Source organism: Pelodiscus sinensis, chromosome 27 (genome assembly GCF_052426305.1).
Source record: "Pelodiscus sinensis isolate ZL-2025 chromosome 27, ASM5242630v1, whole genome shotgun sequence".
Taxonomy (NCBI): Eukaryota; Metazoa; Chordata; order Testudines; family Trionychidae; genus Pelodiscus; species Pelodiscus sinensis.
Window position 1 is genome coordinate 12,197,975 of NC_143078.1, and position 25,223 is coordinate 12,223,197.

At 53.2% G+C, this 25,223-nt stretch overlaps 1 protein-coding gene and 1 long non-coding RNA gene across 6 annotated transcripts in view; one reads left to right on the top strand and one right to left on the bottom strand.

The window, feature by feature from the left end:
• Window positions 1-25,223, bottom strand: part of LOC142820869 (uncharacterized) — a 44,172-nt gene that overhangs the window by 14,082 nt on the left and 4,867 nt on the right. For 2 of the 3 annotated variants that reach the window (XR_012897815.2, XR_012897814.2), the window contains exons 3-4: window positions 22,070-22,291; window positions 17,335-17,596 (exon numbers count right to left, since the gene is read on the bottom strand). This is a non-coding gene — a long non-coding RNA (uncharacterized LOC142820869). Of the gene's footprint in view, window positions 1-17,334; window positions 17,597-22,069; window positions 22,292-25,223 lie in introns of those variants that run through there. The other variant, XR_012897816.2, reaches the window with a different exon arrangement.
• Window positions 1,368-25,223, top strand: part of PACSIN1 (protein kinase C and casein kinase substrate in neurons 1) — a 74,133-nt gene continuing 50,277 nt past the window's right edge. The window contains exon 1 of one of the 3 annotated variants that reach the window (XM_075909910.2): window positions 1,368-1,761. The gene's annotated coding sequence lies outside the window, so the exon portion shown is untranslated. Of the gene's footprint in view, window positions 1,762-18,602; window positions 20,345-25,223 lie in introns of those variants that run through there. The other 2 variants (XM_025181009.3, XM_075909909.2) reach the window with 2 other exon arrangements.

Here is a 25,223-nt window from a genome sequence, read left to right on the forward strand (position 1 = left end):
GGGCTGATAAAAGACATTTCCTCACCTACCTTGTCTTCCTGATAGTCAAACATCCAGTGGAAATGCCCATTTGCAGGGCTCGCCAGCCGTGCGGAAGCTCATGCTGTGCATGCGCTGACCACGCTGCGCAGCCCTGCCAGGCTAAAATCTACTCGAGTAGATTTTGCCTAATTTGTTGAGCCCTGCCCATTTGCACATGCAATCACCCAGTTTGTGCACACATCACGGGTGGATGAGAGCCAAGCTGTTCACTGCCCAGCACCCGGTGTACTTATTTATCCATCTGCAAAGCGAGTGTCACTTTTTACGCCCTGGTGCCCCCAGAACGCAGGACAGGTGGTATCACTGGGTGAACAGCAAGATTCATTTCCCTTCCTGGTCATTACTGAGCTCCCCATAGTCATGTCCTGCTTGGGCCAAAACTGCAGTTCCTCTCGCCCGAAGGCAACGGGGCACATCGGGCCCTCAGTCAGCTAGCACAACCCCATTGATTTCCTGGGATGCACCAGAGGAAGCGAGGGCAGCATTTGGCTCAGCCCCTGTTCCTTGTTTAGCAAGTTTGCTTCAGGATTCCTGGCGCAAACAACTGACCGTGATGCCGGCGAGATAATGCCAGAGGTAGGGCTGACCCCAGGGGATGAAGGAAGGAAGAGTATGTGCTCAGCTGCTCTGTGGCTGTGTATCTCCTGCCCCACCCCTACAAGGCAGGGCTGTACTAGGGTTATTTACACTGTATATATTACATTGATCCCAGTAACAGAGAAATCTTTGTAAGCAAGAGCGGGAACAGCGCATGGCTGGGAAAGCAACGTTGGGGAGATAGGCGGGCCAGCCTTACGGATGAGGAATGACACCAAGTGTTTGGGGGCCCAAGTTTTAGACCGGAGCAGACAGAGACGGGGCCCCCAGCAGAACAAAAGGAACTGGAAGGGGAGGCTACTTCCTGCCCAGTCCCCCCCTGCGTGCACAGAGGGGACTGGAGGGAGGCTCATGGCACAGTATCTCCCATACTGTGCATTGCGAGGGCTTCCTCAGGCATAGCTGGGAGCAAAGGCTGTGACTATGAAGGGAAGGGAGCGCGAGGCCGGAGGCTGGAGAGGGAACAGGTGGGGGGATGGGGTTAGAGCCGGGAAGGGAGGCACAGTGACAGGGAAAGAGAGTGAAGGAGGAAATGAAGGGAGGGTGATGGGGAAAAGAAGGAAAGTAAAAGTAAGTGCAGGTGAAGAAAGAAAGAGAGGAGGAAGAGGGAGCAGCAAGGAGGGAGAAAGTGAGAGAATTGGGGTTGGTCCTGCCTCGGGCAGGGGGCTGGACTCAGTGACTCCTGAGGTCTCTGCCAGCTGCAGGATTCTAGGATTGTCGAGTGAGTGAAGGGAACTGCCTGGGAGAGGGAGCAAAGGGAGAGAAGAGCGGGGCGGGGGAAGGGTCCCATCCGGGCGCGTGGCTCAGAGCGTATTGCCTGCCTTTTCTGCAGTCCTGTGTTCACCTTGTGCTGTCGGGCGAGTCATCGCGCTGGGCCCAGGCGGGGATTGGCTGGCTAAAAATGCCTCTCTAATCTCCGTGCTGATCTTTACCCCCCTCCTCCCCATCTGCTGTGACCTTCCTGCCAATGTGCAGAGCGAGAGAAGGACCCAGTAGGCGTCCCTGGCAGCCGGCTCCCGTACAGCAGAGGAGGCAGCCAGCCTGCAGGGCCTTCTGCCTGATAGGTGCCGGGACTTCGCCTTTCCACCCGCTTCCCATGGTCTCCGCTGCCACTTCTCAAAGGTACGTCGCAAGCTGCGCTCTGATCCTTGTGGGCACCGGCATCGGGGCTGCATGTCGGACTTTGTAACTTGTGACGGCACCATCATGCTACACGCACCTTGGCTGGGGTGAGGGGCCAGGTGTTCGTGTGTGTGGCTCAGGCTCCCCTCCTCCCCTGAACCTGCTCTGTGGCTTGCCCTAGAAAATGCCTGAGAAGGGAGAGAGGAGGCTAAAGGAGTCCTGTAACTTTCCTCCGGGATGGGCTGGTGTCGGGTGGCTATGGAGCACCGTTACACCAGATCGGGTCCTGCTCCTAATCATGGCCAGCTGACACTTCATTTCCGTCCACACAAGCGAGTGCTGGCGTGAGACATGAGTGTCTCTGAGAGATGGGGGCAGCTTTCACCTGTTACATTTCCACTACACACGCTGGTCTATCGGGATCCTGCTCTCTTGGCTCAGATTGCTTGGTGCTGCGTAGCTCCTAGGCCATTTACCTTGCCCCCTTTTTGGCCTCCCAGGTCTGAAAACAATCTAAAGCCCCAAAGCTCAGATATATGTGGAGCACTGTCACACTTCAGTAAGGGGCCAAAGAAAATGACAAAGAGGGGCGTGTTATCATAGGGGCTGCATCTATAAGACAAGAGGACCTCAGCAGGAGCTGTGTGTGATCAGCACATGGCAGCATCAGGCCTATAATGACTGTAGAAGAGGTATCTATGCACTATGTAATATCTACCACGGACAGCACTGAGTGTGTATTATATAGCATATGGTAAGAACGCTGGCCTGTATATTATGCATTATGAATCGCAGATGGAACCTGTCAGATGTTACCTAGTGTCAAATTCTGGAAGGTGCTGGTTAGAAAACCTCCAAACCAACTGTGGGGACTAAATGATGTGATGGAACTGTCTTGATTATGGATTTCCCAGCAGAGATTCCTTTGCACACCCCCACAGTGACAAGAGCAGAAGGAAAGGATCTTGGGAGCACAGGGAAGAATCGGCATACACCTCTGATCCATCCACAGCCCACACACACAGTCCTTGCTCAGACTGTTCCCAGGGGAAGGGGCTGTTGGTGGCTGGGACACAGGCGCATGCAAATGCTGATCTTGCAGCAGACATGTCCTGGTTATAGGACCGCTTTGCATAAGACCAGAGTTTGGTCCATAGTACTGCACAGGTGGCATCCAAAACTTCCTCTTTGGATGGCTAGGGGGGATTATGGTTTGCTCTCTCCCGTCTTCTGAGATCAGCTGTTCTGCCGTTAGGAAGTGGTGGCCCAGAAGAATTTCAGAATCTGGCTCTCTCAGGTGGCTACCTACTTACATGCCTGGCCACTTGTGATGAGCTCCCATAGGAAATAGGAAACCATCTAGAACAGGGGTCTCCAACCTTTTTAAGCCCAAGATCACTTTTTGAATTAAAGTGCAATCCAGGATCTACCCCAAACCCAAATACCCTTGCCCCGCCTCCGTCTTCTCCGACGCCCCACCCCTGCTCACTCTGTCCTCCCTCCCTTTCACCAGGGAGGGGCAGAGGGCTGGGGGCACAGCTTCTGGTCTTGGGCTAAGGGATTTGGAGTGTGAGAGGGGCTCTGAGCTGAGCCTGGAGCAGCAGGAGGTTCAGGGGATAGGCTCTGTAAATTTAGGTCCAGGGGGCTCAGGGCTGGGCAGAGGCTTGGGGTACAGGAGGGGGTTTATGACTGGGGCAGAGGTTTGGGATGCTAACTCCCTCTGGACACTGCTGACCTCAGGTGGCTCCGGGGGGCGGGGGGGTGCAGTGGGGCTAAGGCAGGCTCACCCCTGCCCAGGCCCAGCACCACTCTCCAAAGCAGCCAGCAAACTCCCTCCAAGTTCTGTTGTCCCGTCTCCATTCTGTGGAGCTAGAATACGGAGTGGGAGGGGGGCACCCTGACATCAGCGCTCCCTCCTCTCCCTTCCCTGCTCTGCACAGCAAGCAGGAGGCTCCTGGGGGGTGTGGAGGGAGTAGCTCCAAAGCTAAGGGCAGGAGAGGCACAGCTGTGGGCAGTGGGGCAGCTGAAGTGTTGCGCTTGATAACTACTTGGCCAAGACAGTCAGGATCACCTGTCAGAGGCTCCAAGATCTACCGGTAGATCCCGATTGACTGGTTGGTGACCACTGGCCTAGAAACAAAAATGTGAAACTGCTCAGGCCGGGATCCCTGTCCCAGCTGAGTGAGGCACACAGAAAACAATCAGCGCTGACGGTGACAGGAGTAGGTTCGATTTTTAAAGTTCTTTCAGTTTTCATGGGGCCTTCCTGGCATCTGTTCTGCACTTGTTTTGTGTGTCTGCTTCATGCCAGATCGGTACCAGCTGCATTTTTCCTCACTTATACCCTGGTGTAAATTACACATCCAGGGCTTAATCCTCAATTACACCACCTCCCTGCCTCTCAGGATTCTGGGGCTAAATAAAGACGACTCCAGCTCCTACCATACATTAGTGCAGGGCTTCACTAATCCTGCCCCTCTCAAAATCTGGATTTGGATTGGTATTTGGAAGCCAGATTTGAGACTCTAAATGCAGGATTTAGGCTCTACTGTCGGCCACGTTGGAGCCCGGGGCCCAGTGGGTTGAACTGTGCTCTCTCTTTCACTAGTGCAACCCAAGAGGAACTCTGCTAGAGTCACTGAGGTAGCTCAGGCAGGAGATGGAAGTCAGGCCCGGTGTATCTGACTCCAGGCAGTACAGCAGGGCTTAATTTGTGCCCGGGCTGAGCCCTGCCACCTCTAGGATGGGCCGTTCATAGCCCAGCGCCTTTGGGATTGATACATCAGTTATCGATGTAAACAAACTATGTGAGTCCTGGCACCTCTTTCATGGCCAATAAATACTGCAGTTAAGAGAGCAGACTTGGGCAAAACAGCTCTGCTGAGGCAAACAGCCAGAAGACATTAAACAGCCCAATACACTAGGAAATTCCCCAGCTGTGCTAGGGGTGGAGGAGGACGACGACACAAAAGAGATCAGCAGAAAATCCCCATCCTCATCCTGGGCAGCTGCAGGAGGCATGATCCTCCCAGACTCTCATGTCAGACTATCTTTGGCTGGCTGGTCTCCCTAGGCTGGCTTTGGTTTCCTGTGTCAGACACCCCCAACCCCTCACCACTGCCGATTAGAGACTCTCCTGGGCCTACTTACCTCAGCTGAAGGCTGGTGCAGGCTCTGGCTGTAATCTGAACCGGCTGCTCCAGTGACACATTAGGCTCTGTCTTCAGGCTGCAGCCTGGATCAGTGACTCCAGGATGCATTACTACCTGCTGCTTAGCGTCCACGGGCTCTTGCTGGGCCTGGATCGCACATCCCAGCTCTGTGCCACTGGCTGACGCTCAACTCACACTGGCTGCAAGTGCCGGTAGCATTAGCAGCTGTCCTCTGTGGCTGGCGTAATCAAGGGAGGCCATTATCACAGGCTCCCCTTTCGCACCAATGGACCTGTGGAGCAGGAGCTGGTAGAGGAGTCATCAGCGTCTTTCTGCGCACACACACAAGCTGTGTGGAGAGCTCGCTGTGGGTTGAAAACACTGCTTCCTCACTGCCCAATGGCAGTAGTGCTAGGCCTTCACGTTCTCCAAGTCCCAGGCCACACAGGGTGCTACCCAGCCTCTCTCTGCCCTGTTTGTAGCAGGCCGGCAGTGACTGAAGAGAGGGTGGTGGGGTAGGTTATGGAGGGGCCTAGAGACTACAGCATTCACCTAGGGAGCACAAGGTGGTAAGGCCCTGCCCTGCCCCCCTCTGCCCACCTGGGCAACTGGTAGGGGGCCAACACCAGCTCCTCAGGGATAGAGCAGGCTCTGGCATTAGGAAGTAAAATAAATAAATAGAGATTGCCTATCTCCTAGAACTGGAAGGGACCAAAGGTCATTGAGCCCAGTCCCCTGCCTTCACAGCAGAACCAAGTACCACCCCTGACAAATTTTGCTCCAAATGGCCTCCACAAGGTTTGAACCCACGGTTTACCAAGCTAATGCTCCAAACCACTGAGCGCTCTCCCTCCAATCACAGAGCTATCCCTCCCCCTACCTCCCAGATGACATGCCTTCTGGGAAAGGACTAAGCAGTTTCTACTGACCCACTATTGAGGACAGTTACCTCAGTGCATGCGAGGGAGGTGGGTGTGGCTTTCTCAGTTGAGAGCAGGATCTAGGGTGTGGGCTGAGCCATTATGATGGAGGAGCCCCAGAAGCAGACAGACCCAAAGAGAAGAACTGATCCTGATAGTTTGAATTTTAGTGCAGTTGTGTGGCCTGCACCTCCTGTAATCTCCTAGCCCAGCACTCAGACACACACACAGCAGGCAGCTGCCCCAAACCAGCAGACAGAGCAGAGCTCACCATGCAGTGACTGGTCTCACCCAGGGAGCCGGAGAGCCAACTCAGCTCTGCAGCACAGAGACTAAGTGACTTGCCCAAGGTCACACAGAGCAAAGCAGCAAATTGAAGCTGGGTATCCCAAACCTAGACCATTGCTCTAACTGCTGGGCCACACCTGGTCCTCTTCAACTGCATTTGCCTTGGCCCTGTTTCCTGGAGACCGGGTGATTAATAGGTGGCCAGTGCTTATAGAGCTGTCCAAGGAGGCAGGAGAAACATAATAGTAAAAGCACTGCAAAAGGCAGGCTGAGGGTGCTTCCTGTGCATTGTGGGATCAGTTACCTACTGTGAGAGAGAAAAACAATGCGTGAGTAACCAAAGATGAGAGAAGGTGTGGGGAGGGGGTGGAAACAGAGAGATCAAGAGAATGAGAAAGACACAGATGTGTTTACACTAAGCCAGGAATTACACCAGCTCTGAATTCAGCCCTAACTGGAAACTGCTGCTAAGACATTAATGGCCCCAAAGGGCTGGTTCCTGAACTACTTTAGCTCGTCCCATCACAGAATCATTCTGGCACGTCAGTGCCCCTTGCATCTACCAGCCCTGGCCGCACTTGGCATTTTCAGACTCCTCAGGAACCTCTCCCACAGCTCCTGGCGTTGGTGTTTAGAGCAGTGTTTCTCAATGGCCAGTACACGCACCGGTACCACTCCCTGAGATCTCCCTGACCCCATTTAGGAAGGCAGCAGTCTGGTCCCTAGAACCAAAAGATTGAGAAACTGTGGCTTAGAGCAAGGGATTTGATGTAGCTTCTGGTTGGAAGGCAAAGTACTGTCGGAGGGAGCTGGAGGACTGGCTGAGCCAGGGCAGCCGGCATGCTCCTAGCTCCTTGTGCACACTAGGAAGAAACCTTTGCTGACTGCACCGTCTGCGCCAGATCTAATCTAAAGACTTTGTCCCAGGGGTTGCAACCAGCAAATACAATCGACATTTGTGAAATGCCTCTGATAGCTGTTGTGTGCCAATACAAGGGTCAGGCACTGAGATCAAGGTGTTCCTGCAGTTGGCTGCAGTGCCTTTTTTCAATCACATAGGCAGGCCCAGAAAAAGAAGGAAAGGCAGAGTTTTTACTCCAGGAAGCAGGCTGCATGCTTAGCATCTTGGAGCAGAGTTTTCAGCTCAGCAGGGCCTCTCCAAAAAGCCCTACGGGCATCTGGGTGTGAGAGGAATCATTAACCAACTTTCCCACGGTTACATCTACCTTTATATTTCTCCTCTGTGTGGAAAGGCGGCTCCTGAGTCATGCTGACTAGGAAGGGCATGATGCCTGCAGCACAGTGTAGGGCCATATCATGGAGACAGATCTGGAAGCAACCAAGCAAGGTTCTCTGCTCCACAGGAAGGTTGAGAGGTGCAGCATACCCTGTATGGCTCAGTGAAGAGACCCTTATTTCAGCAGCATCACTGGTTGCTGAGTGTTTTTTGCCTGCATAGAAAGGGCACAGTATAAGAGCAGGTGCAAGTGTAACCACCACCAGGTGGATTTGAACCTGGGAACTCCGTGTAAGAGCCTCTACCCTCTGAGCTAAAAGCCAGCTGGCTTTCAGCCCCTGCTGTAGAGATCTCTTGTTCTTATCTGTTGCTGTGGTCTAGGGCTGTGTCTAGACTGGCCAGTTTTTCCGGAAAATCAGCCGCTTTTCTGGAAAACTTGCCAGCTGTCTACACTGGCCGCTTGAATTTCTGCAAAAGCACTGACTTCCTACTGTAAGAAATCAGTGCTTCTTGCGGAAATACTATGCTGCTCCCATTCTGGCAAAAGTCCTTTTGCGCAAAAGGGCCAGTGTAGCCAGCTCAGATTTGTTTTCCGCAAAAATGGCGATCGGGGCTTTTTTTGTGGAAAAGCGCATCTAGATTGGCACGGACGCTTTTCCGCAAAAAAGTGCTTTTGCGGAAAAGCGTCCGTGCCAATCTAGACGCTCTTTTCCGCAAATGCTTTTAATGGAAAACTTTTCCGTTAAAAGCATTTGCGGAAAATCATGCCAGTCTAGACGTAGTACAGGTGTGTAGGTTAGACAAGGGTATTGCTGACAGCCAGAAGCAAACCTGGGACCTCTAGAAGTTAGCACATGAGCCTAAAGCCAGCTGGCTATTCACTGAAGCCAGGGCTAGCCTTACCATGAGGCAAACTGAGGCAGCCGCAGGTGCCAGACTGGGGGGGTGCGCCACTAGGACCCAGAGTGTAGAAAATTGTGTCTGCTGATGATGCATATGTATACTCTCTGCTCTTGCTGAACAGAGATGGTGGGGTGCAGTGCTGGAGGAAGGAGGGCGTCATTTGAGCTCCCCGCCTCAGGTGCCAAAATGTCACAGAATCTTTATTCTCTCAGTAAGAGGTCTCCGTGCCACGAGCCGGGCCAGTGCACCCCACGCAGAAGGTGGGCGTGTTACACAAGCAATGCAGGGAGGCAGAGCTGGGATTAGTTTGACCCCAGGACTGGCTCATCCCTCCCTGGAAAGGAAAGCTTTCCAGACCAAGCTGGGAACCTGCCTCACATGGCAGACAACCAGGGCTCGGCGTGTGTGAATTTAAGGCCTACTCCTTGCCCTGGAGACAGGGGCGGATATAGGGGCAGGGCTAGCGGGGGAGCCGCTCTGGGCCCCGCGCTTCAAGAAGCCCCGCACATGTGCCATGGCAAAGGGGGGCCCCGTGAAATTGGGCTGCCCTGGGCCCTGCAAAATGATCATCTGCCCCTGCCTGGAGATCAGAGCCTCCTGCTCCCAGAGCTGACAGAGCACAGACCAGGGGGTTAGATGCCGGCACCACCTGTCATCACGCCGCACTGGTATTGACTGCGCCTCGCGCTTCACTAGCAATAGACACTCTGCTGAGAGGAGCCGAGCAGCTTGGCGGCCAGCGTGCTGCTGACGCTGCAAAAATCATGCATAATAAATAGCAACCTGCCCCACACGCCGGGGGGAGTGGTGGGAGCTGGAGGGGTCTCGTGGCTACAGTTGCTGAGGAACCACCTCCTCCGCTCACTTGATATCCAGAGCCCAGCAGGGACACACGTGGGAGAGAGGGTGGAGAGGAAGGAGCTGAACACCAGACCTGCCATTCCCATGCTAATCGGGGGATTGCTTCTAACTGGAACGTGCTGCACCTGTGTGTGTGTCCTTCTCTGCACAGCCTCTCTGCTTTGTGAAAATAAATTGCACCTCGGGATCAGCTGGGACAGTCTAGCATCTGATTGGGAAATACGTTTAGTGGGTCTCTGTCCAGCTTTTAGCAAAGCAAAAATTCCCGTGGCAAATAACCTCTCTGCCTTTGGGACTGACTGGCCTCTTTGCCTCCCACACAGGCATCCACGTATCCTCAGCTAGGCATGCCCGGCTCTAGGCCTTTGTACCCTTGGTCATCTGACTCCCCTGGGCATCAAAGGGAGCTGTGGGTGCTCAGTGCTGCCACTGAACTTCGTGCCCAAAGTGCCTCACTGTAAAACTCAGTATCCAAACCCCAAGGCCGCTAACAGCAATGCTCAGCCCTAGTCCTCTGGGGAAAGCCTGTGCTAACACATGAGGAAGTGGAACAAATCTTGTGTTCTAACCTCACTGGCATGAGAGACCTGGATTCTGGCGCAGGCTTTTGGCCAGGAGTCCCTTAGGAACAAAGGAAATGCCGTACGCGGCGGTAATGCCTTGGATAGGCATAGCCCATTGTCTCCCTGATGGGTGCTGTGAGGATCCGGATTGCACGGACTCTGCACTTTGCACGTACAAACATGGCTGGACTACGACGGAATTCATTTCAGTCCTGCCAGCCACTATGAGGCACAGGCTGTGGGATGCCAGGGCAGGTTGATTTGTGGTAGGGGAGAGAGCATGTTTACAATCTTGGTCCAGAATGAGACGGCCACCCTCGTTGCACCTGTGAGCTAACTCAGGCTTGGATAGCTGAACAGCTAGTACTGTGACTCAGCGCCTCTTTCGGCCCAACACTTAACCACACACAGATATTTGCTTTCCTTGAGCCTTCTCCTACCTCGCTTCTAGCAATGGCCGCCGGGCCTTACTTCACAGGAAACATCAGGCTGACGGCAGCCCTGTTAGTAGCATTTTGTGCCAGGGCTCCGTCAGCTGCCACAAGCAAAGCAGGGCAGGAACCTGCCGCTTTATGGGAGGGCTACACTGTGTGGCTGTATGACAAGCTCTGGTCAATCTGCCAGCCCCTTTCCCCCTTTGGATCGGCACTGAACTAGGTCAGCCTGTGGCTAGGAGCTGTTTTTGGGTGACACACAAAACCATGGCCTGACTGCTAGTGATCCTTAACCATCCTGTGGCACTTTCTGCCAGAGCAGGAGTGCTAATTAGGGATGTAATAGTGTAGTTGCTTAACTGATAAGCCAAAGCTTATAGACTATGCCAGCGTTTCCACAACTGTGGGCCGTGGAAGAAAAATACCAGGCCTCAGAAAAATTTTTGCGAGAGAGCCCGCCTCGCTGCCTCCCACCCCCAAGATGAACGCTGCGCTGATGCTACCTCCAGGGACCACGGAGGCAGCACAGGCTTTCTGCAGGGTTGGGGGGGCAGTTGTGCAGCTGCACACCAGGTCCCAGAAGTGCACGAGCTGCTCTCCCCCCTGCCCCAACAGCTGGCACGGTACCTAAAACGCCGGTCCATCGCGTGCTGGGGACTTTGTTCCCTTGCTGCCTTCCTGCACGCAGGGGAGTGGGTGGGGATCCGGGACGGCGCTGGCTCCGGCTGCTTGGGCAGCACGTGCTGCCATGGGGAACGGAGGAGCAAGGCGCGTGCTGTCCAAATAGTTGGGGCTGGCGCGGTCCAGGACTCCTTCTCCCTTCTGCACAGGAAGGCATCAGGCGTGCAACGGACCAGTGTGTCAGGTACCACGCCGCTGTTTGGGGGACCGGGGAGCAGCCCACGCACTTCCTGGGCCTTGGCAGCTACAGGAACCCCAGGTATCGGTCTCTGTCCCTACCCGCCCCCCTCCGACCTCCACAAGTACCTGGCCCCAGCACCCACAAGCACTCTGTCCCCTGCCCCAGCACCCATTGGCATCCTTCCCCAAAACTCTGTCCCAGCACTCACAAGCACAGTTGGGGCCACATTAGTGAGGTTGGCGGGGTTGTGTTTTTGTATTTCACTTGTATGGCCCTGACTGACTTTTCTGTGGGCTAAAGTTGGCACTGGGGGTTTTGGGAGGGCCAGAAACAATGTATTTACATATTCATCATTTGCTTAATGAATATGCAAATAAATGTTACAGGTCCTCCAAAAGCTCACGAATGGATTTATTGGTCCCTGGTGTCAAAAAGTTTGGGAACCCCTGGACTATGCTATAGACTACACGCATTCCCCCCCCCCCCCCGCCCTTTGCCAGTACATTTTTTAGCAAGCTGGCCAGCAACCCGGCTCAGTCCTGCCTTGCAGCGGGTCTGGGAGCTACCCCTGCTGCGTCTCTGCATTTAAAGTGTAATAGGAGCTGGGCAGGCAGGCAGCCCAGCTCAGTTCCAGCTCGCGCCGGGTCCCGTAAGGGGAGCTGGTTTTTAAACTGGCTCCCCTCGTGGACCAGCTCCTGCCTGGCACCCCGCACTGCTGCCTCTGATACAGAGGCAGCAGCGCGGAGTGGCAGGGGCTCCTCCAGAGTGGAGCCAGAGCGCACTGGCTGCTGGCCCCGCTCCCGGGGACTATAGACTAGCCAACTAACCAATAAGAATTCATGAGGTTACTCGACTATTCAATTAACCGATATTTAACATCCCTAGTGCTAATGCCAGCGTGCTACTCCACTTCCAGTTCAAGCCGTCCTGCTCTGCTTCCCTTAAGGGACAGCACGCTCCCCCTGCACGTCCTCCACCGGTGATCTGCATTGTGATTAAAAAGCCTCGGCACCCCACCCCAGAGGTGACTGCGCTGCAGTGGGGAATGAAGTGACTTCTGTATCCCTTACCAGTTTCAAAAGTAGGGGCGTTATGAGACTGAACTGCTAAGTGCTTTGAGATCCTTGGAAAAGAGATGCTATAAAATGTGCTAAACACTTCAGTTATAATCACAACTCCACAGCTTCCTCACACACAGGACAGACATCCCAGCCCACCCCCACCCTGCGTGCCTGCTGCCCAACCACCACATATGGGCCAGGAGAGGAGTTGGACGTCATTATTAATGATGATTTATTTGTATTGTGGTAGTGCCTAGGAGTCCCAGCCATGGATCTGGACCCCATCATACAAAGAATCAGTCCCTGGCCCCATGAACTTCCCATCTACATAATACTGAGTATCATAGAATCATAGAGCTGGAAGAGACCTCAGGAGTCATCAAGTCCAGCCCCCTGCTCTCGGTAGGACCAAACCCATCTAAATCAACCCGGCCAGGGCTTTGTCAAGCCGAGACTTAAAAACCTCTAGGGATGGAGATTCCACCCCTCCCTAGGGAACCCATCCCAGTGCTTCACTAGGCTTCTAGGGAAATAGTTTTTCCTAATATCCAACCTAGACCTCCCGCACTGTAACTTGAGACCACTGCTCCTTGTTCTGCCATCTGTCACGACTGAGAATAGCCTCTCTCCATCCTCTCTGGAACCTCCCTTCAGGAAGTTGAAGGCTGCTATTTTTATTACACACATGGGTGAGGAGACAGAGTTAGTGCTGGGGCAGCAAGGCAGTCTACTGAATAGGGCACAAACCCAGCACTCAGAAAACCCAGTACTTGCCCTGCTACACTGCATGGTACTGGGTGAGGTATGTTGCTCCTGTGCCTATATTTCTCCTTCTGTGTAAGAGGGATACTTATATTTACCAACCCTTTTAAAGAGCCGATCTATGGCTAGAAAGCACATGTAGAAGTCCTAAGTTTTATTTGATATGGCAAGAATGGCAGCCTGTTATAGAAAGCAGAGAGGAGATGGAGGCGAGAGGACAGAGTTAAGGGTAACTGAGAATGCCCGGCTGCTTCTGTGATTAATTTCTCTGTGCTAGCTTTGCCTTCAAAGGAATTTTTAAAAAAGAGACTTTTGCTGGAAATAAACACACACAAGTTTCAAATGGGAGGCAAGGTCGTAATCTGCTCTGAGACTTTTGGGAATCCCACGAGGCATTTTTTACATGTTGTCAACCTGGACCCTTAAGAAACAAGCAGTTTGCAAATCCAGGGCTGATTTTATAAGAACCGTCAGACTGGGTCAGACTGAAGATCCATCTGGGCCAGTGTCTTGTCTGCCCACAGTGGCCAATGCCAGATGCCCCAGAGGAAATGAACAGAACAGGAAATCATCACGTGATCCCTCGAGGCCTGCCGATGGGAAAGAGGGAGGCAGGCCAGGGGGCAATTTCCCCAAGTCCTGGCAATTCAAAGGGGCCCAGGACACCAGCTGCTGCCTCATAGCAGCCGTGACAGCAGGAGCCCAGTATTCAGTGCCATGCCAGAACACTGGGTCATGTGCTCCGGGCAGCGCCGAGGCGTGCCGTGTTCCGGGCAGCACTGAGGGCCAGCTGCTCTCGGCCCCACCCTTCCACTCTTGGCCCTGCCCCTCCTGGGAGCACAGAGCTGCCGTCCCCCTCACACCTTGCCACGGAGGCTCTCAGTTCCGCTGGATCCATTTCCCAGCTTCTGGCAAATAGACTCATTGCCCTGCATTTGAAGCAGCCATTTTCACCATTGCAAAGTGCATGCAAAATGCAGCCATTTGGGTGGACATCATAGCACAAGGACAACAGAACCGGAGCCTAGGAGGCACCCCCCCACCACACCCCCGCCCCAGGCAGGAATCAGTAGCAGAGCTGAGTTCCTGGGCAATAAGCAAGTTTCTTTCCCAGCCTCACAAACACAGAGCATTCCACAGAGCATTGTACAGCCAGCCAGTTTGCCAGAAAAATGGAGTCCTTTATGTCCCAGGCCCGGCCCCTTCCCCGGAAGGAGCTCGGGAGGATGCCTGTAGGGCCGGTTATTAGCAAACAAAAGGCAGATTGTTTTGGTGGGAGCCAGGCTTCTGCCAGCACCTGCACCGCGCTGGAGACCTTCACAATGGCTCGCTTTCTGAGTAATCACTGCAGCGGGCCCAATTATCTGCTCTTCCTAATTAGAGATGCAAATAGCCCTGCGTTTGCATTTTTGCTGCAAGAGGGAGAGGGCTCTTGGGATTGGCAGCTGACTGTGAACTTCCTGGGCTGAAAGATGGAACCTCCCTCTCCCCCTCCGGAGAAGGACAGCAATGTCCTAGAATAACCCAAGGGACCCTGGAGTCGCCTGCTGCAAGATCTAAGCATGGTCTAGATGGTACTGGGTCCTGCCATGAGGGCAGGGGACTGGACTCAATGACCTCGCAAGGTCCCTTCCAGTTCTAGTGTGCTATGATTCTATCTCCGCCCCGACCTGGGTGCAGTGTGGATCTTCACCCCTGGTTTTATGGGAAGCCCTGGGGTGTGTTCACATGTCCTTTGCCTGCTGGATCAAATGGGAGCCAGAGAAGAGACGGGAAAAGAATCAGCCCGGATGATCAGCCGCTGATGCTGGGATCTAACATGGCATGTTTGAGGAACAAACCAGACAGGTCAGAGGAGACCACAACAAGGTTCCCTTCCCTTCCCGCCTCCCTGATCCATGCACCCAGAGGGCAGCAGAGCCGGAACACCCATGAGAAACTGGGAACTTCCTTACCAATCATGCCCTGCCCCTGAGCTGGCTTTCCCTTTGCACCCTACGGAGGAGAAGCTGGAGTATGAACCTCCCCCTCTCCTCTCATGCCCTCTCGGGAAGCCGACCCAGTAACTGGGCTAACGAGGAAGTTACCCATGAGTCACTGTTGGCAAACAAACCAAGCCCGTCCGCACCCCTCTGGTGCCTGAATTTCACCTTTATTAGGCAGGCTTCCTTGAGCGGTAGCCCCTGCCGCGGGCAGCCATATGGTGGTAACCTAGGGAACAGCTAATTTTGCCTGAGCTTTTGCAAAGCGTGATGCTAGTTGCTGAAGCTCTGGCACGAAAGCAGTGCTGGACCCGTGCCGGGGTGGACGCTAGCATTTACGTCTCCAGTTCAACAGGCTTCCCATACCATTCTGCAATGTCGCTCTTTCTTGTCCTCCCCAAGAGATCTGACAGCGCACCTCAGTCAAGCCCGGCAGCGCCTCCTCCTATGCCAGTCTTGGGCCCTACCGTGAGCATGTGCCGAGGCTGTAGACTGGGAAGGCTTCCTCTGAGAGAAGGGAACTTGGCCCCAGCGGGACCCGGGAGATGAAAGCCTCCCCTGAAGCAGCTCAACACCCAATCTTAAGTTCTCCTCCTGCTTTCTGGAGAGGTGACAGACTTCTGCCCCCATCCCTCCTCACTGCAGAAAATTAAATCCATGAAGCTGGAGTCACCAACAGCAAGGTGCAGTCTCCCAAGCCAGAGGCTGTTGAGTGGAGCGACTGTATGGCCAAATGTATCTTCATCTCAGACCTGCTGACTCTGTGGATCTAACCAAGCTTTTGCTGGCCTTAGCAACCCAGCTGTGGGAGAGGGAACTCAATTCTGCTCTTCCTCCTGGGTCGAACTGGCCGATCACATCTCGTTTCAGAATCTCCATGGCGTGTGACGCGCTGGGAGAGGCAAATAGAACCCAGTTCCGTAATTGACCAGTGAAGCCACACGCTGTCAAGTTTGCAACATTACCTCACGCCCACTGGGGACTTCACTACTGCTGTAGTGGACTTTACGGGGAAGGTGCCCAAATACTATGGTGATGGGCAGCAGTATAAAACCCTGAGATAAATAGATTCCTTGTAATAACGGTATTTTACATTTCTAAAGCATCTATCATCTGGAAAGATCCCCAAACACTTCATATACACTATGGCTATGTGTAGACTGCACCCTCTTGCGCAAGAGAATATGCAAATGAGGCGAAGCGGTGAATATTGATGCACCTCATTTGCATATTTAATGAGCTACCATTTTGCGCAAAACCCCCCTCTTGCGCAAGAGCCATACTTCCTGAAAAAAAGCGGCAGAATGGCTCTTGCGCAAGAGGAGGGGTTTTGTGGAAAATGGTGGCTCATTAAGTATGCAAATGAGGCACCGCGATATTCACCGCTTCACCTCATTTGCATATTCTCTTGCGCAAGAGGGGGCAGTCTAGACGTAGCCTATAGGTATAGTGCTGCTGAAATGCAGCTGCTTCTGGGGAGGAGCTTAGCAGTGAGAGGAAAAAGGAAAATGCAGCTCAAGGACACACATTTGTATTTATTTAGTGTTTTGTGTGTGTATTGAGTGAATGTCTCATCTGAAATGAGGAGGCTAAGAAACAGGAGGGCAGCTGAAAGGTGCAGAAGATGGAGAGGCCCACTGCGCTTTAGGAAGTCAAATGTGCTCTTTAGAAGAAAGATGAGACTGCGCTGAGAAAGGAGCCACATGGTTTATGTTCTCAGGGCAACTCGATCCTGAAGCTCCTGAACAACAAAGTAATCCTCACCAGCTCAATAGCTTCTTTATCACAACTGTGTCCCAGGGGAGTTCTAAGACTGCCTAAGACCCCAGTCTCTTACTAGTTTTAGTTACCTCTGTGCCTTCCGTTAGCCAGGCTGGAACACAAGAAAGAGGCATTAAAGCAGCTTTAGAGCAGAAGGGAAATTTTCCCAGCTCCTGTCTCCTGCAGAACATCTTACCTCCATGCATCTCAGCCCCCACTGCTTGGATTCACCCTGCCATTAGAGCTACCCCATATGGAAGATGGATTCTGGTATTTAAAGTAGAGTCTACTCTTGCTTTGTTCTCTTTTCCACCTCTCAGTTCCTCCTCTGGCTGCAGAAGTGGGCTGGCTTGTCATCCCCATATGACTCAGAACGGCCACCAAGCCGGTTCAGCATGGGCAGTGGGGCGAGCTTCCCCAGCCGCACCCCCGGCCCATGTGCTGGCCAGAAGGAACCATCTCTAGCATGTATCAGCATCATCTCAGAGACTGGGTAGGGGACCATTTGTGATAATGGGGGCACCCGTGCTTTGGGATCGAGACTAAGAGCCATCAGGCGCTGACTTCACAACAGGCTACGCCATCAGATGGTCATAAAATGGCCTCGATACCAGCTTGATCTGGATTCATCCTTGCAATTTTAGGAGACAACAGTCTCTCTAGTCTATTACCCATCCCCTAAGCTACACAGGCCCCTTTTCACCAGGCTGGTGGCTAGGGGAGAGGAACTGGCATCTCCTACTCTGGCCCATGTATCAGGTTATTCACAGGAGGGGCTGTTGCTTCCTGTATATATTAGCATACATTAACACAGATCGGTGACATCAGTGACGAGGCTGCATCAGATTCTCCCAACAGATGGGTCCAGTTTGCGTCTCTCTCAGCAGAGCTTTAAAGGCATTTGATGGGTCCTCATATCTGCAGCAGCAGACACAAGGCTGCCCACTGAATAAGGCTGCACCTGCAGCCTGGCTGCTGAGTCCAACGCTGTCAGTGGTCCAACGCTGTCAGTGCTTACAAGCTACATGATAACAGGAGCCGCGGTGCGTCTGCTTGGAGAAAACAAGAGAGTGAGTGTGCACGGTAGGGAGTGGAGGGTGCTGAGGGAATGCTGCCCAGAGATGCTGGCTCTCCTAAAAACAGAATGTGTGATAATTGGTCCATGCTGCTGTTCTGATGGGCTGTCATGCCGGGTGAGATCTAATAGACTCTGCTAGACCCAAACCCCAGTGACACAGAACCCGTTCCTGTCCTTCCTAGGTGCTTTGGAGAGAGGGCACAATGGGGACTGAGAGTAAACAGGAGAGGAATAATTGATCATCCTCAGTTCCTCGGACATAGGGCTCTCTAGGGCTCCTGGAGGCTGTACATTAAGCTTCTCTAGGCTGGGAGGGAAATCTCCCAGGTAGCATAATTCAGGGAAGAAAGAAACATGGTTTTCTCTGGCGTCCATTCTAGTAACATAAAGAAACACAGCCCTGATGCACTCAGCAACCAGTCTCCAGGCAAGATTGGATTAGGGATGTAATAGTATAGTCGATTAACCGATAAGCAAAAGCTTATAGATGAATGCTATAGGCTACACACATTTTTCCCACGCCTTGCCAGCCAATTTTTTTGCAGGCTGGTCAGCTGCGCAGCTCAGTCCCGGCTTGCACTGGGTCCTGGACCTACCCTCTGCATTTAAAGTGTGTAAGGAGCCAGGTGGGCAGGCAGCCCAGCTCAGTTCTGGCTCATGCCAGGTCCAAGAGCTCAGATCCCTCCACCCCAAACAGGGACTGTCCGGGGACTATAGAATAGTTGACTAACGGATAAGAATTCATGAGGTTAATCGACTATTCAATTAACCGGTATGTAACATCCCTAGATTGGATCCAGACCCCTAAAACAGACCCCCCCCCTGCACTTTGGAGAAGCTTGGATTCCAGGCCCAACTCTGTTTAGAGCTGGTTTTACTTATGGAGGGAGGCCAGAGCCTCAGTAGATAAAACCAGCTCTAAACAGTGTTAGGCCTGGAATCCAAGCTCCTCCAGGGCGTCTCTCGCAAAATATTGTCACTGCCCTTCAACTCCAATCTGGGTAGCCCCACAGGAAGGAACAGGCGGAGGGGATGTCTCCTACTGGCAATGAGGATGCAGCTCTATTTCCACTCACCTGCCTTCCCCCATGGAAGGCTTTAAGATGGAATCCCTACCCCTGGAGAGTATTTGTCCCCCTCTGCTCCCTTTCTGGCAAGATCCAATGAGGACTGCAAGCCAGATTGTCACTGAGCGCGCTCCCCGGGGAGCAGGGAGTTCTGGCCCACCAGCACTAAACAAGGAGTCCAGATGGCTGTTCACGTTGCCTAGTGCCTAGCACGTGTGCACTTGGGAGTCACGGCACCCATTGTAAATAGGGCACAAGCAGTGCCTGCGCTCTCACTGGAGAACGTGCGTCTGGGACCAAAGTGACCTGTTATTGCAGTGTCTGCAAACAACTGAAGCTGTGACTGTAGGTCTTAAAACGGATCACCATGTTCAAGCAGAGCTGAGGTGCTAGGAGTCACAAATCTCCCAAAAGGCTGGGAACAGAGCTGGGTTTCCAAATTGTCTCAGTGGTGTGAGGTCTGCGCTCCCCTCCCCTTTTTAAGGCTGATCACCAGGCATATTTAGCAAAGCTGATGAACCATGAGGATCATGAAATACCAGCTCTGGGGATCAGATGGGGCACTGGCTTTTCATTGTGCTTTGTCCATGGAGATATTCATTAAAATGCCTTAGGTCACAGGGAAAAAGGCATTTGGTGGGTCTTAGCCTAGCCCTCCACAAGCTTTTGGGGCTAGGTCACAAGAACTACCATGCCTTCTGGATAACTGGGCAAAGCCAGCAGTCTGGACAGGATAGGATCAGAGCTGGAATAGCAGAGCATGCTGAGAGTCAGAATTCAGGTGCATTAGTAGAGCTGTGTGGTCAGTAGATCAGGACAGAAGTTGAGTAGGGAGGCCAGGACTAGAACAGCAGGGGGGGAGCACGGTTTATGAATGATATACATAGACAGAGCTCCCTGTCTGTGCAGATGGTCAAGGAGGTGCATGGATAGAGCTACATAAAAGGAAATATGCAGGTTGCATAACGCTGGGCCATGCCCAATGACCCCTTCCTTAGCAGGGCTGGAGAATTCATCTGATTAGTGCAACTCATAAAACCAAAACAGGTCAGAACTCATCATGCCAGTGGTAGCTCTGATGTCCTGCGTACACACATGCAATCTAGCATGCAGGTGAGCATGGTCATACAGAGGCACACCGGTTCCAGCATGAAGGCTGTGCATTTACTTCCCACATGCAGGGGCTGCCCTGGGAGGGGGGGATGTCACGCGTGTGCACACCTGCCCGTGCAAACACCCTCCGGGGTGAGCGCGTGGGTCCTGTGTGTGTGCACTCATCAGAGTGAGTCTCTCAGCAGCACTTGTGACTTGGGCATGTGCTGAGGGTGCAGGGGCTGAGGACACGGATGCACAAGGCGGGCGGCGGGAGCCCGCGCGTGGCCGGGGCTCGCGGGGAGCCTGGAGGGACGGAGCATTACCCAGTTGCCATGGAAACCAGCAGAAGGCGGTGGGCGGCTGCTGGAGGAAGGAGGGAGGGAGGGAGGGAGGCAGGGAGCGCGCGCCTCGCCTGCAGTCCTGGCGCGGCTGCTTCATTGCGAGCTCCGCTGGCGGACGCAGGAGCCGCGCGTCCCGCACCCTCCCTGCTCGGTCCCGCGCCCGCCTTGCACCCTCCCGCAGGGGGGCTGCTCTATGCACGGTCGGGGGCGCGCCAGGTAAGCGCCTCGCCTCCGGCAGGGAAATGCAAAAGGGGGGGGGGTCTTTGGCGGCAGGCCAGGGGTTGCAAAGGTCCCTGTGGCGCGCTGCGGGGGAGCAGCTGTCCCGGCAGCTTGCAGGCAGGACCAGCTGCACCTTTCCCTCCCCCTCCCCCACCCACCGGAGATATGGGGGGGGGGGGGAGCTGGGCTGTCTCCTGCAGTGACCTCCCTGCTTGGATTTTGGCAAACCAGGGAGCAGGCTGGAGGCTGCATCTCCCCCCTTCCCCCGGCTCTGGGGCTGGTTCCCACCTGCCGGTTTCTACCTGCATCACAGGAGCGGGGGCCAGGCTGCGGTTTATGCAGCGCGAGGGAAGTGGGGTGGAGGGGGAGGGAATCGGCTAAAGCCCCCCCCCCCCCCAGCTTCCCAAAAGCGGGGAAGGGGACGGGCGAGATCAAATCCGAGGGGGAAATGGAGCCAGGGCTGGGGGCGCAGCTTGCAGCCCTGGGGAGGGGGGCTGGCGTGGCGCCTGGCAGGCAGGTTGCAGGAGGCTGCTGCCAGCTGGGAGAAGTGCCCCTGGTCCCTGAGGGCGGGCGGTGCAGAGCTATTCCTATGGCCAGTGCTCAGTAGTTTGCTCTAAGGCTGATCTTTTTGCTCAGGCTGCATTCCCTTCCGTGGAGGGCACGTCCCGTCCCTTCCCCACTCCCACCCAGCCCCCTCCCCCTGCACCCTGCTCTCTTTGTCACCCTGCCCCTCAATCTTCCTGGGGTCTGACCCCAGCACCCCTGCCAAGGAGGGCGGGGTAGGAGCCCTTTCAGAGCTTGTTGCCCTCCCCCCGCAAGCAGCCAGCAGGGGTTGCCAGTGAGTAGTGAGGGCAGAGGCTGCTAGCTCTGCGGACAGCTGTTCCCAGCCCTTGCCCGGCTGGCCCAGGGAGCCAAAGGCCACATCTGGGAAGTGAAGCTGCTCTGAAGCCCAGAGAGCTGGACAGAATGTTACCCAGAAGGTCCTGGGAGGACCGTGTGCCCCCCTGAGCCACCTGGGGAAGGGAAAGCCATAGGGTGGAATAGTCACAACAGGAGCCGCTCCCAACAGCTGCCTCCCACAGAGAAGGAAACAGGCCAGGGTGCTTGCAGAGAGGGTCACTGGGCTCTGATTCACCAGTCTGGGAGGTGGAGAGAACAAGCTGGGATCCTCAGAATTTGCTTCTCCCACTGCTACTGACTCACTGTGTGACCATGGGCCTATCATGTCACTGCTCAGTGCCTCAGTTTCCCTATCTATAAAACAGATACTTCCCTCTGTCGCAGGGTTTGTGAGGATTAACTGAACCCTAGCCCCTAAGCTTGCCCCTCCATCCCCATCTCTTCTGGCAAAGTGACCAGCCTTCAGCCTCATAGCACCCTTCTTCTTTCACGCCTTCCACATTCTGACACAAAATCCCTGCCTGTCCAGGCTCTGTCAAAGCAAAAGCCTCTTGCAAGCTCTGATTGTCTTTCACCTCCACTAATGCAGCCTCCTCCCTGCCTTGGCCTTCCCAACCCCAGCCTGCTTGGAAGGCTGTTTGGACAACTTCCAGCCCTATCTCAAATCTGTGCACTGCCCTCCTATCACTGAGATCCTTGTCCTCACCTATAGAATGCATCCCCCCCACCCTGTCCTTGTCTCTTATGACTCCCCATTCGCTCTTTGCACTCCACAGAAAAGCAGATACATTAACCGCTCCTCTGCATTTTCCTCTCACTCACCTCATCGCCACCTTCCATCAGTCCTGCCGCTCCTGGGCATCCCTCTTCCCTTCCTGACCAGATCTGCGGTGCCAGTCTCTTCTTGAAACAGCGAGCTTGATTCTTCTCACCCTTATGTTGGGGTAAACAAGCAGGAAGTCCACAGAGCTCCCCTGGAGGCAGTGTCAGCGGAGTCAGGCCTGCTTTTCCCACGAGGACACCAAACCCTCGGAGTCCCTGTGTCTGTGTGCATGAAGGAAGATAAAAAGAGACTCTTTGTGATGTGGCAATGTTGCCTAGTGGCTAGTGTATTGGACGGGGCTTCAGAAGAGCTAGGCTTTATTTCTAACTCTGCCACTGGCCTGTTGGGTGACCCTTCCTCATGCTTCAGATTTCCCTGTCTGTAAAATGTGGAAACAGATACGTTGTAAAGTGCTTTGAAATTTACTAATGAAAAAAAGCTCCGTATAAGAGCTGGGTATTATTATGCGTCTGTAGCCACCATAGTGTTGCCAGCTCTCAATTTTATCACAAGGCTCATGGTATTTGGGGATTGATTTAAAACCCCGAGTTCCCAGAGTCGTGATTTCTTGAGACTCTTAGCTTATTTTAAAATGAAAAGTAAGATTTTAGCCAAGAAAAGCTTGAAAACATGACCCTTCAGTTCTCAGAAACCAGAGGAAAAATAACCAGAACCCATGTATTTGTTTTAATCTTGCAACTTTTAAGCAAGATTTGGAGGTACCTGACACATGTTTGAGTTTGACAATACTACCTCATTTCTCTACTGCCCTCATCCCTGGTGTCTAGGCACATGTCCAGTGTTTGTCATCATTACGGAGAATGTAAACTCCTCTGGACAGAGGAGACCTTGTCTTTGATCTGAGAAGTGCCATGTCACATTAATGGAAAGATTGCAGAGAGCTTGGAGATCCCTGAAAGAAAGTACTGCATGGTCTCCTTTGTTCTGAAAAAGAATGCTTAGCCCTGGGGAGAGCAAGGAGAAGATGAATCTTCTCTTAGAGTGTGCAAAAAGTAAAATTGTTTTGTGGCCAGGAATTTAAGGAAAAAGCTTGTGGTTGTTACCATGCTGAGTTTGTGGCATTGCTTCAAGTGGTGGGGAGGGTGTATCTTCACGTACGTGCACCATATCTAATGTCACAATATTCGCACCTGGCACTGAGGAACGTGGATCTCTAAAAAGGGTTCATGGAAACAGTTGGAAATCTCTTTAGAAGGTGTTCTGTCTGACCTTTGTGCCTCACAAACCCTGCCATCATGACCTGGGACAGGGACACAAATTCCCATGGTGAAGACATGGTCTTTGGTACAAGTAGGTCCTATCAGCCCTCCGTGGGTCCACTTAACTGAGACACCTGGATTGGGCATGTTTATTTTGATGATAGACCAGATGTCGTTGTCCCAACTCCATGGCTACGTCTAGACTAGCATGATTTTGAGGAAATACTTTTAACGGAAAAGTTTTTCCGTTAAAAGTATTTCTGCAAAAGAGCGTCTAGATTGGCACGGATGCTTTTGCACAAAAAGTGCTTTTGAGCAAAAGCATCCGTGCCAATCTAGACGCGCTTTTGCGCAAGAAAGCTCTGATGGCCATTTTAGCCATTGGGCTTTCTTGCGCAAAAAATGAAGGTGCCTGTCTACACTGGCCCTCTTGCGCAAGAGGGCTTATCCCTGAGCGGGAGCATGAAAGTATTTGCGCAAGAAGCACTGATTTTGTACATTACAAAGTCAGTGCTCTTGCGCAAATTCAAGCGGCCAACGTAGAAAGCTGGCAAGCTTTTGCGCAAAATCTTGCCAGTCTAGATGCACCCCGTTGATATTAGTTATCCATCTTCTTGGGAATTACAGCAGATTGCCCCCTGCTGGCCCTAGAGTGGATCTCTTTCAAATCAAAGTGTGCTGGCAAGGCCATGTTGGGAAGCTTGTCCTGAAGCTGCCCATGCTGTACTTGGTTCTGGGATGGGGGAACTCCATCCTATAGGCTTTCACTCTCCCAAAGTCTATTTAAAAAGGAAAGCCAGGCCAAAGAAACCGGCTGTGATCTGGCTGCTGAAATTCACAGAAGGTGATGGGGAAGCAGGGATGTCCTGCGGATGCCGGTGATTTAATCCCATGGACAGAAAAGCTGCATCTAACGCCACTTCCCTGCCAGTCCAGGTTGATCACTCCGATGGTTATAACTCTGCCCCCCTTCCTGTAGGTTTTTTATTTAGCTAGTTAAACTGAGAGCCCTTGCCTGCAGAACAAAGCCCACCCCTGCCTTTGCCGAGGCTCTCACGCGCAGAGCCACGTATATCAGGCATGTTTTCAGTGGGCTTTGCTGACGTCTGCATAGCTTCCGTGGGACAGATCCTCAGCTGGTGTAAGTCAGCCTAACTCCATTGATTTCTGTGGGGCGATGGGGATTTGCACCTCCCCAGGATCTGGCCCTGTGTATTTCACTATGTGGACTCTCTTCAGAGACATGCCTTGCGTTTCAGTGGATTTCCTCACCCTCCCTCCCTCCCCAGCCATTCCCATTTAACTGGCTAACCAGTTAAACATATTGTTTAACCGGTTAAACAATTAAAGGGGGAGTGATCGGGGGGAGGGGCGCTCCAGCTAGGGTGGAGCAGCCCCCTCCCTTCCAGCTCTAGAGGAGCAGCTTCTGTCCTCCACCGGTTAATCAGTTAAACCGTCACATCCCTAGTTTTCACTGGTGTGCACACCTAGTAATGACTGGGCCAAATCCGGCTCTTACTGAAGTCAAGGGAAGTTTTGCCATTAACTCCAAAAGGAGCCGGTTGGGTCCCAGGGATACAACCCTGAACAGGCCCTTTCCCCAACCTGCTCCAAAGCAAAGCCAACGTGGTAAGTAGACTCCAAGCTCAGCTCCTTTCTAGGCTTTGGCTTAATTAGCAGCTAGAGGAAAAAGCTCAGCTCAAACCTTCCCCCAGGGTTGGTCATGTCCTCTCGACATTACTCAGCCCACCTCCTAGGTCCCATCTTTTAAAGATCCTCTTCTACCTGCCTTAGATACAAGTGGCATATAGAGCCTCTGTGTCAGCCGTGCCCACCAAATCTTTTCCCTGCACGATCAATGCCTGCTGAAAAGCTGGGATGACTCAGCAAGCCTGTTATACATCCCTATATATTTATACAGCATCCTTCTCCA